The sequence below is a fragment of the Opisthorchis viverrini genome (genome assembly GCF_000715545.1).
Source record: "Opisthorchis viverrini unplaced genomic scaffold opera_v5_359, whole genome shotgun sequence".
Taxonomy (NCBI): domain Eukaryota; kingdom Metazoa; phylum Platyhelminthes; class Trematoda; order Opisthorchiida; family Opisthorchiidae; genus Opisthorchis; species Opisthorchis viverrini.
In genome coordinates this window covers 323,727-333,505 of record NW_008752021.1, presented here as the reverse complement: position 1 = coordinate 333,505, position 9,779 = coordinate 323,727, and positions in this window count along the sequence as shown.

The window sequence follows — 9,779 nt, the reverse complement described above, 5'->3', positions numbered from 1 at the left end:
TCGAGCAGCACGTCCATAACATAGGTGAAGAGTGTTAAGAAAGTGCAAGGTTATCTTGCACAACTGGAAAGGATCTGATCCAATGAGAGCAATATTGTCGATGTAGTCAATGTCCGCGAGCACACTTCTTGACAGTATTTCGACCCCTCAGGTGTCAGAGGCAGGTGAAGATTAAAGCACATCGATTATGAAGTTGAGTCAAAAACAGACCCAAACAGACCTAAACAGACGGTCATCGTTGGTCATCAGAAGGAGTGACGTAGAATCAACATTGCCGCATAGTGAAGATATGATCGACTCGACACCATCCCTGGGAAAACCCAGCCTGACTCTCGCAGGTCTGACTCCAAAGATGACGGAACAACCTGCATTGGATAAAGCCTGGGAACCTTTTAGAAGCTTAGTTAGTTGTCCCTTTCGTTTCCGCACGAGTTTTTGTGTCCTTTTCGAATATAGCAATCACCATCGGAGTGGTCTGTTATGTTGGAAGATTGTCTTCATTCCGGATATTTTGGAGTAGATTCGTGAGGTTCACCACGCCGGACTCGCCACCATCCCGAAGGGTGCAGAATGAAAGCCGTCTCGTCCAGCTGACTTGCTGCACAGAAGCAGTGTCATTGCACGCTGGGCTTTTGTCGTTGATGGCGAATTGATATCCACGATCCACTCGGTTTCATTTTGTCCTTCTATAGCGTAGGTTGATGGGGTTCAGCTGAAGTATTCCTCAAAGTGTCCAGATGTTTGCGTAAACGGACTGAGGTCTTATCCTATTCGCAGACCATTTGACTAACACCAAACCTCCTCGGACCAGTTGATCAGATTAACTGGAAAAAGGTGTGATTGTTCACCGTTGCAAAAGCTTGCCCGTTTTTCGGAAAGTTGTGATACACTAGGGCTTCCTATCAACCTGCAAACTCTTTAGACTAGGTGTTTGAGAGGTTGTGCGCACTATAATAGTCGTTTGTTGCTGGTATGGTTTTCTTGGCTTCAGCCAGAGCTGCTGATCGTGAAGACGCCTAGTGTTCATTGATTCATGTGACTCTGCTAAAGCACTCCTTTGATATAATCAGCGCAACGCACCACTACCACCTGCAGGAAATTCCTCCATCGCAACGACGATACGGAAGAAGAAAAAGCGTTCTATCTCGGATTGCCTTAGAACCACTAAAATTACACAGCATTTTGGTAGATTGAAGACATCCCAATGGGGCTTAAAGAACAGGTGCGTGGTTCAAACCCGAACTCAGCATCTCGACTGCTCCTGTCTAGGCTTCAAAAACCTGGCAGTGTCCCAGCACTCATACCTCTTTCAGTTGGTATAGAAGCTATGGTTGAATGATTTATTTATTTTATTTATTTTTTAACTGAGGTCCTTACGGTTTCAAACACCGTGAGTAAGGTTCTCTACAACCTCCTCCAGCAGCACCTAAACTTTGTTCCCTTCTAGTTCTGGGGGTTCTCAGCCAAATCGACCTAATATTATCGAGGACAGAGACGATTCGCAGGTGGTGAACTGGGTGCCCTTGAATCAACTGGCGCGTTCTAGAAGGGAAGCGAATACGTACACAAGCGCGCACAATGCCGTGACCGGAATCACGTTTTGTACTCCAAAATGAACGGCAGTCTTCTATCCAAGATCTCCACCGGTCATTGATTAAAACGTCGTTGATAAGCAGAAGCCCGCACCAAACTGGATCCACAGCTCGAAGCTGCCTGCCGCAACGGCCAAAAGGCATAGCCCGTAAACGATTGGCCAGAAGATCGAGCCGTTTGCCGGCATCAAAGGGAACTCCGATCAGCCGAGGCTGAGGACCCAACAGCCAATCATGATCCAGTACTCGCTGATTGCTGGCTGCCAGTAGCGCGTCCAGGAATTGTCTGGAGTTCCAGAACGTTGTCCCAATCTACTCCTCGAAAACCATGTTCTCTACATGTGATTTTCACCTGACTTTGGTATTCGGTAGATTTTCGCACATGTCGCCGGCCTTTCGTTGAAAATGGAAGACTCAAGCTGAGAAAATACCGTTATTAAAGTGTTGAACGGGAACCAACGATTTCTATCGAAGTTAATCAGCTCCGAGGATGATTTAGATGGGAGAAATGCAGTTTGAAAAATAACAGCTGAAATTCACTGAATCACTTACCCAAAGGCTTCGTGTCCGGACACCAGCAACTAGTCATAATGTGCTCTATGATTCTTCGGCCGATGCCGCCCCAGCTTCAGCCAGAGAGTCCTCGTTTCTCCTCCTTTATGATCACACTTCTGACCCTTTGTTCAAGCGCCGCGAAGGTTTGCTCAAAAGTGATGTTCCCAAGTTCACAGACGGACAGAAAGACAGATAATTCCGGCGCACCGGAGTACCAATGCCACAATCTTGATTCTTCCCAAGTTGCCCCACAACCTCAGCTCTGATTAAACGGTCAGAACTCTGTCAAAGCTATTCGGTGACTAAGTAGCGTTGCTTGGCATCCGTTGCCAATATTCAATGTGGTCACAAATAATCCTGACAGTTTCGATTTGAAGGAACGCAAACAACAACGCGACACGGATCACGAACTGAGTAATAAATGCGTTGAAAACGCTGACGACAAACTAGCCAACTACGTTAGGAAGCAACAGGCAGCCTCTAAATGTTATATAAGCAAGCAAACAGAAGGTTATCACCCAACTACGTACTGATGTTGTCTCCTCGTATGGTGACGAAACTTTCGAAAGTCAGTGGCCAAGCTCGGCAAACAGATCAACGGCCATCTGATCAACAACAACAATGAGGTGTTTTTCAAGTTAGTCCTGGTCTTTTGAACCATTCTCGTGTTTGAAGTGATACCAGGCGCGACGACGAAGTGATCATGGGCTGAAACTCTACAGATGATAGCCTGAGGTCTACGTGAAACGCATCTGGGTGCCGCGGAATTAAGTGTGGTCCATCCGACCAAATTCAAATTTCTGCCCGATTCTTGGGGACACCTCACAACTTTCCGCCAAACAATAGTCGAGCAGATTGAAAATTTTTCGTATAGTCTTATCATTTGACAATATTCATTTGGAAACTCTAAGTCTTTTACAGAGAGCGGCCGTTTTGCTGGATGTTTGCTTGGTGTGCTGCATTCATATTTTGAGGGCTGCCGTGGCTCGGCATGATCGGCCTGTAAAGAAATCAGGAAATTGAATGTAGAAACCTATTTGTAGGGGTACGTGAACAATGACTATGTGGTCACTGTTTGTGCACGCTCAAAGTTGAGGAGCTATTCGCTGATTCTGTAGGTAGAAGCTGCCTAATTTTGGAGTGGGCATCTCGCCGGACAAAGACAAGGAGTTTGTCGCAGCTATTAATTTTGTGGAATACTATGTGACTTGGAGAAAATATCTGACCGGTTGCCTCGCAAGATTATAACTTACACGGTATACTGACACCTTGAGAGTGCCGTGAGTGTGCGGGAATAGCTAGCAGGGTGCACTGTGGGGCGGTCAGTACTTTGGAGATTCCGCACGAATTCAGCGGAGTGAGATGCACGTGTTGGTGAATGTCAAATGCTCGACGGTAAGATGCTTGAGACATTTTGAGGTACCGACAAGTTATCACATTGGGTACGCCATTCTTGGTGACGTCATTGCGACTTCGTGCTTAAAATAATAATAGTTTTTTCAAGCTGATAAAAGCAAGTCGTGAGCGGGTTTATATTGGTACAGTCAGAACAGAAGCAGGACTGGTTGGATCTGCGAGTACTCGTAATTGCGCGGTAACCTGAAATCACTCAGATAGTGGACATCATCCGACGCAGATGCGGTCAGGTCCTAAATGGCTACATGAAAATCCGGTGTACATCGGGGAAGGAGAAACAAAGATATTGGGTTTTTCATACCTTTTGGCAGATATTACAGGTTTTACGGGATCGAACCGTTCCTCTTTGAAGAATCTAAGTGACAGTACCAAAGGGGGAGACAAAACTTAGGCGTCCTGCTTTGCATGTGAAAAGAAAACTACAAGTTGTGGAAAATGGGGAACGAAAAACTACGGGCCTTGTGAAGCAGCTGTGTTGCATCTATTCCGTTGGTCAATTTGAACTGGAAAAATTATCCCTAGGCTTATGTGGCTTTATGCATTTGGACTTATGGCAAGTGCCACAAAAGGCGTACGTGATGATGATTAAGCGGGGAAATTCTAGATACGGGAATATGGCAGCTTGGATGCCAAAATCGCTGTGCATCGTGAAACTGCATGGACTCGCCGGCGTCGCGGTCAGAGCAGAGTATGGTGTAAAAGGTCCCTCGGAGGGTGAGTATGAGCCAACGCCAGTGACAGAACGCAATCTGTACAGGAAACAATTGACTTTGTGGGGAACACAAACTGGAAGTTCACCTAGATGTGTAGATCCTAATGAATGGCTCAGAGGCAGCTGGGACCAGGTAGTATTTTCATATCTATAGGTAAAGTAAAAATTTTGCGGGAGGCCACAGTCAAGAGTACGGGAGAAATAGCCGCTGGTGTCATCGGGCTGGGTATGGTAGTACTATGCTACCATTTTACTGACAACTTCGGTTTCCGGAAAGCCCACTAATAAGCGTCATGTTTGAGATGACTAGGGCTGTGGGATTCTGTGAAGGCGGAATTTTGGGTTGAACAGGAGGGTCAATAGGCACAAGACGAATTTGATGTAGGGTCACAGGCAATTTTCATTCAGTTGGGAATCCCTCTTGGATGCAAAACGCAGACTAATTGGAGTGAATACCGACCATCCAGGGCATTCGAAGCTTAAGGAGAGGAGGGAATGGAGTAGATCAGCAAGGTGACAGGAGGGTCAATAGGCACAAAACAAATTTGATGTAGGGTCACAGGCAATTTCCATTCAGTTGGGAATCCCTCTTGGATGCGAAACGCAGACTAGTTGGAGTGGATACCGACCATTCAGGGCATTCGAAGCTTAAGAAGAGGAGGGAATGGAGTAGATCAGCAAGGTCTGGTGAGTTTGAGAAGGTACCTGATGGGATTGAGTCCAATGATAGAAAAAACTTGGATTTCCTTGCGGTCAGGGTGGTGGCAACAAATAGCGAAATAGAAGAAGTTAGGATGGATTTATGCCAGTAGGCTAGCAATCAGCGTGGGTTTAGAAGCCTAGCAAATAAGGATTGGCTAAAGGTCCTGGCTGTAACTATGGATGGCCAGTTTGTGTTTGTGATCCATTAGTTAAGGAGGGTCTGAAAGAATTTGTACTTCCGAAGATGCAAAGCAACTGCCTCCGAGGAAAGACGCACTTTACTTGTTGATGTTGCATACCTGGACGATGAAGTTCCCTCAAATGGCACAGTGACACTCTAAAGAAAAAAAACGTTTTCAAAAACGAACTTCTCCTGTGACCCCATAGCTTATGTCTTCTGGGTCTCTAGTCTTCACGCGGAACCTCATTTTCTCATCATGTTTGATCGATGTTTTGGAATCGTAAGAAGATCTACCGTGATACATGCTACCGTTATATATTCCACCGTGATATCAGGACATATTATCACGAACAGCAGTTAGACTGCGTCCTTGGCATAAGGGAGTTCTAGCTGTTGCAGTATCGTTCATTGGTGTGAGGTACATAGCTAAGCGTTGGAGGTGTGTGGTACGATTGACAAGTCAGAGTGGGTGTATCAGTGAACTTTTAATTAGGCAGGTTGGTATGAAGTCAGTTGGATAGGCGGACGTCATTGAGAGCGTGACTTGACCATATTTGGCACAATTTCTAACCACGACTCTTCCCAAGGTCTTCTTCCAGATGATGGCAAGAACCAGAGCAGCTGCGTTTCCTGATAATGGCTGTCCACTTTGGTACCGCATCTTCGTTTGATTTTGCCTTGCTTCCACCGTTCACGTGGTTGCACAAAAAGCACAAAAACCCGGTATGTTGGCATTTGGAGCAGTGACCATGAGAGAGCAACCTATTAAGTGTGATCAGTTCGTCTCTCGTTAAGAGTTATCACTTCCAAAAACCGCTGAAATTCCTTCAGCGTTAAGTGCCTGGTATTCCCACCGGTCTCGGGCAAGGCTCTGGAGGAATCGATGGACAAACACTGAAAATCTTCCGACATCCCCAGAACGCAGCGGCCAGTTTCTGATTCGTGTAATAATATAGAACGCACTGCACCTCTGCCAGTCGCACACACGCTCTAGGTGATTAACGCTTGTTGAACGCTTGTCATATTTGAGAGAAGCTACCGGGAAACTGGACGGTGTAAACGGCAAAGTCTTTAGTTACGTCGTATTGTACATGTTATTCTTAGAAGCCTATGTTCTCCGGCAGTGATTGCGGATGTGAAGTTGGGTGGCAATGCATCGGTATAAACTACGAGTTAGATAAGTCCGAGACCTACAAGACAACCTGGGAAGAGCCTATGTTAGCCTAAAACAGCGAGTGAATTTGAACGTACTCTGTCCGGGATTGGAAGCTAATTATATGAAGTGGATCATGAGTAGAACAAAAGAGTTGGTATACTAATGCGTGAATGAGATCTGATATTTATTGTCCAAGATCAGGATGGGGATTTTTGGCGGGATTTATTATGCGACGGTTACTGGTCATGATTGAGACGGTGTAGGTGTTGTTTGTGATAAGCTGCGGGGTATCTGTATCTCGAGGGGAGATTTGGAGTCAAGTACTCGCCCACTTGGTTAATTGTGGCGCAAGCTCCACGTTTTATTCACTTCAGGTCCCTAAATCCCAGATTTCAGGACTACATTATCTGATCATACGGCCATCGTTTTGTTGGTTCAACTGCGCTTATCAGAGCATGCTATCATTGAAACTTGACATCGTAACATCAATAAACGCATGGACCCCCTTTGATCGATAACCTGGCAACCTATTAGCTTGCCTATATTAAAATAAGATGAATGAGCAGTATTCCTGAAGACATAGGCGACATTAAATGAGATACATTCTATCGGGGATCCATCGTGAAATAGAAGTGGATTGAGAAAAACGGAAAACAGTGATTGAAAAACACCGCCATATTAGTCCAATAAATAAGGAGTGACACCGTTGATGACAGCTTTACAATATATATATGTCTTTCTTGCCGACTGAAGCAGTCCTGATAGATCAGGATCGAACCCGATCTTTTTAGTCGCAGAAAGGCGAGATGGCTCAAGTGGTTAGAGCGCGAATTTACTGACCGGAAGGCCCGTGGTTCGATCCCGACTTCCCCTGTCTAGGCTTAGGCAACCTGGCAGTGTCCCAACCATCGTGCTTCCCTCGGGTGGAGTTGCAACCATGCACCGAAAGGATGTTACAGCTGAACAATTTTTTCAATCTCAGAACTGCTGTCTGTCGGGGAGCGTACGTTAATTCCGCAAAAAACCGTTTATCGCATCAACTTGCATTAATGTCAATTATGCCAGATAACCGAATAGTGTAAAGACGACTGTCTACGGGGATCCAGTCCAGTTGGGCGCTTTCACCCTTAGGGCTGAGTGCAACTCTCACATGATAGATATCACGAACCATTGGATCAGGGACACCAGATACCCGTTGAGTGAACATCTGAGCTCGTCCTAAGCGGCCTGAGGTGCACGACCAAATTGGGGTTTTGTATGCGTGTTTTAGAGACAATGTACATCGACAGGTAGGGGAAGTATGGATTCAGCAAGAGATGCCTGTTACCCAATCTGACAGAGTACAGACATTATAGGCTGCAATGTGGGTCAGATCTCTCGAGCTAGTATGTGGCTATTCGGTTTATTTTTCTGGGTGACGGTTCAGACAGGGAACGGTGACCAGGGGCGTTGTCAGATGTGTTGGTGGCACTGTATAGTTTGACGCGTGGAGAGTTGTCATAACAACGTAAACCATGCATTTCATACACCATTAACTCGTAATTCCCGCTATATGTTTCCAGTTCATGTACTACCATTATTAGACGACTGAAGCGTATATAAGGCCTTTCTATGTTGTCTTCTAATCTTGACCTGGGACCATTCGACTCTCGCAACAAAGGTGTGTGGGTGGGGGCCGGTGAGCAAAGGGCTGCAAGGACGAGTGATACATCCCGGTTGTCTAAACCGAAGAGTGGGAGTTGAGTTTTTGACTCAAAAGTCTGACCCACAAGGCAGTGGGGCGATGTAGGGTTTTGTTCGGTGACCCTATCCCTAGGCTCTGACTTAAAAGTCTGATCTGCGAGGCGGCACTTGTTAGGGTTTTGGGGGTCCACTCCCGGAGCCAATTACTTAATCGTATGACCCACCCTTTACAGCCAAGTGGGTCATACGATTAAGTAATTGGCTCCAGGAGTGGACCCCCAAAACCCTAACAAGTGCCGCCTCGCAGATCAGACTTTTAAGTCAGAGCCTAGGGATAGGGTCACCGAACAAAACCCTACATCGCCCCACTGCCTTGTGGGTCAGACTTTTGAGTCAAAAACTCAACGTCGGGTACCTCAACCAAATCCCATTCTTCGGTTTAGACAACCGACAGTACGGCATCACCTCCAGACTGCCTCCTAATAGAATTACTCAGAGTATGGGGACTCGCCGTTCCTCGTCAGGCTGCTCCTCTTTAACATTCCTGACGTGGATAAGCCTTTGGGAGTTCCATCCAGTAGAGCATGCAAGATCATTGCATCACAGTAAACCGACTGACTGAAATAAACTGAGCACAACCACCTGTCTGTCTTTCGTAGAACTACAAGTTGACAGCTTTGGGTCAGTTTGTAGAGCAGCCTGTTTAGGGATGTCCTCTAATCATGAAAGGTTGAGCATTCAAACGAAGGTTTATTGGCCACGTGTGGGTGAGTTCAGAGACCTGGAAATGTGAGCTGGTACCGGGTACTCGCACAGTAAATTCGCTGGACTGTGAACCTTTCTGGCACAGTGTTATCTTCTGGGCAAATGGCAGACATAGTTTGGTGAGATTTACTCCCCTGCTTTATCTTTCAAGCCCGCATTGACGTGCAAATCCGTGGAAGCTTCCTCAATTATACAAATTTCGCTGAGTGACATATCATCGGAGCGTGGACCTTGAATATTCTCATTCGTTATGTAATCGTGTATTTCGAAAACCTGGTTCCGTTGACATAATTTTCGGTTAATGCTAGTTAATACGCAATTTGTTATTATTTCCGATTTACTTGTGTGTTTATCTTGATGGTAACTGTGATGAACATTACTGATACTCTATTCGATGCTCTATTCATTATTCTCTTGTTTTAATATTCCATATGCTGTACATATACACCAATTCGAATACATACATGCTGGTTTTAACGCCTCGCTGAATTATGGATTTCTAATTCGTCTGGTTATAGCGGTGTACGTACGAAACTCAATTCTCACATTTTTGCGTCGCGACTGGAACCATTCATCATGCCTGCCGAAATGGAATCATTAGGTGTTAGTTCAACTGTGTGTGACGTAGAGGATTATTTGGAACGATTCGACATATGGTGCCTCACAAAATCCGATATGGATTTTAGGAATCTCACTGCGGATTTCCTATATTTCGTTGGCAAGGAGGCGTATACGTTGATCAAAAATTTAGTATATCCTGAATCTCCAATCGATACTTCCTACACTGCATTAAAGAAAAACGTTCTTCAAAAATTCAAACCGATTAACTTTGCAGCAGCCGAAAGAGCTAGGTCAAATATGCTGACCCGGTCCCATTATCAGTCGGGTCGCGATTTCGTGTTGGAGCTTCAGACACAAGCCGAAAGAGGTCAAATATGCTGACCCGGTCCCATTATCAGTCGGGTCGCGATTTCGTGTTGGAGCATCAGACACATGCAGCCAAATGTATGTGCGGTA